At 39.4% G+C, this 2,500-nt stretch overlaps 1 protein-coding gene across 1 annotated transcript in view; it reads right to left on the reverse strand.

The window, feature by feature from the left end:
- LOC125030331 (lactosylceramide 4-alpha-galactosyltransferase-like) overlaps positions 1-2,500 on the reverse strand; it is a 9,451-nt gene that overhangs the window by 3,680 nt on the left and 3,271 nt on the right. The window lies entirely within an intron of this gene.

Genomic DNA, 2,500 nt, shown 5'->3' on the forward strand with positions numbered 1-2,500 from the left:
GTCTGTAGGTGTTTGTATATATGTACACGTGTATATACATGCGCATGTCCAGGTGTATACACATACACGTGTGTATAAGCATATGTATGGATATATATATATATGTGTGTATGTATAGTCATAAGTCCATGTACAAGATATGTGCGTATGTGCGTGTCTGCATATATGTGGTTGTCTATACACATGTGTATGCGCATGTGATGTGGGCATAGGTCTATATATGTGTATGCATGTGCATGTGCGTAGCTGTATATATTGTAGGACTATATTTGCATATCATATGCATAGGAGCATATGTAAAGGAGTATGTGCATGTGCACGAAAATGAACATATGCGGGTGAACAACTATGTCTGCACAAGGCGTACATATGCATAAATTATAATTACACATATATGCACTTCTGATACTCCAGCCCATGCTCACAGGAGTATACCCTGGTGCAGTGAGCAGGTCTGTGCGTTGCTGCTCATAAGTCCACACCTGCTGGAGGGGCTTATCAGGGGCATCCCGACTAAACTACTCCTCCTCCCACCAAGATACACTTAAGCCAGTAGGTGGGGGATAACTCTGTCTACCTTTAGTTCAAAAAACACAACTGCACAAACAGAGCAACGGCCCTCATTCCCCGGAGGTGAAGCCCCTGGTTACAGCGGCGATCATGATCGATCCGGAGTAGAGGGTGCTAAATACCTCCGGTTAAAAACAGGCCGCCCCACGTTGATGAACCTTTGCACATATAATATAAGGACAATGAGAACTGCATCCGACTTACTAGCATTACTTCAGGAACTCTCTTTCATTAAATGGGGTGCTGTAGGACTCTGTGAGGTTAGAAGACTAGACCAAGAACAGAAGATACTAAATGATGGACACGTGCTCTAATGGAGAGGTAAACCCCAGGGTAGTAAGTAGGAATTATAGGTAAGTTTCTTAGTTCACAAACGTTTAGAAAAGAATATCGTGGAATTCGATAGTATAAGCGAAAGAGTGGCTTCAGTAACAATAAAACTTAACAATAGGTACAACTTAAATATTGTTCAAGTCTATGCTCCAACCTGCAGCCACTTTGAGTAAAAATCCATTTCACAACAATTATGGGAGATTTTAACGCAAAAATAAGTAAAAAGACAGGATAAACCGTAGTGGGGAATCACGGAATGAGAGGGGACAAATGCTTATCGATTTTACGGAGGCTCGATCACTCAATATCATGAATTAATTCTTCGAAAAAAAGACCAGAGCGAAAGTGGACATGGAAATCCTCATTTGACATCAAAAACGAAATTGACTTCATAATTTCAAACAGGCGCGATATAGTAAAAAATGTGAACGTTATCAATAAAGTAAATGTTGGCAGCGACCATAGGTTTGTCAGAGGCCAAATTAAATTACACCTCAGAAGGGAAAGGAATAAACTCATACGAAAACCGCAGCCAAACTAAGCTAACTTGAAGACCAGAGCGACAGTATTTAACCTTAACAACCAAAACAGATATTCATTTCTCAGCGACGAAGAACTCATCATTGACCAAATTAACAAACAGTGCAATGACATGTTAAAGGAAGCTGTACTTAAAGTAGGCGGTAAGAAGGTCAAGCAAAGCTCTAGTAAGCTCTGGGTAGAAACTAAACAGCTTATGCAAAAACGTAGGGTTATGAAAGTATCGTCAAACAGGGAGAAAATAGAATTATCTGACTTTAAATAAAAGGAAGAGAGATGTACAGAAATTCAATACTCAAGTAATAAATGAGACAGTGATCTTAAATATCAGTATGAAAACAGCTGAAAAGAGACTCGGAACAGGAAGAAATCAAATGTTTGCGATAAAGAAACCAGATGGAGAAGTGACACATAATAAGAATGAAATCATAAGAGTTGTGGAAGACTTTTACAGGGATCTATACAACTCAAATGAATAGCCACGGATAGAAGCGAACGCGGTAACTAGAGACGTACCTAACAACACAACAGAATAAATAAAAAGAGCGCTTAAAGGCATGAAGAGAGGGAGAACACCATGTGAAGACGGAATAAGTATTGACCTTATAATAGATGCAGGAGAAATTGCAACAGTGAAACTAGCCAATCTTTTTAACAAATGCCTTCTCAACGGAAAAACTCCGAAAGCCTGGAATATGGAACAATTATTTTGATACATAAAAAGGGGATAGAAAAGATCTAGAAAAACTACCGACCCAATAGCCTCCTTTCAGTTACTTACAAGCTGTTCACTAAAATCATCACAACTCTCATCTCTGACCGTCTGGATTCTAACCAGCCTAGAGAACAGGCAGGCTTCCGCAGTGGATTCTCAACAACAGACCATATCCACACACTCACAAATAAGATAAAAAATAAACGGATATAGAAAACCCCTGTGTATGGCATTCTTCAATTACGGAAAGGCATTTGACTCTACATATACCTGCAGTACTAGAAGCTATTTGAAGACGGCGTAGAGGAGGTATATTGTAAAATACTGGAAGATATATACGGA

Source organism: Penaeus chinensis, chromosome 11 (genome assembly GCF_019202785.1).
Source record: "Penaeus chinensis breed Huanghai No. 1 chromosome 11, ASM1920278v2, whole genome shotgun sequence".
Classification (NCBI taxonomy): Eukaryota; Metazoa; Arthropoda; class Malacostraca; order Decapoda; family Penaeidae; genus Penaeus; species Penaeus chinensis.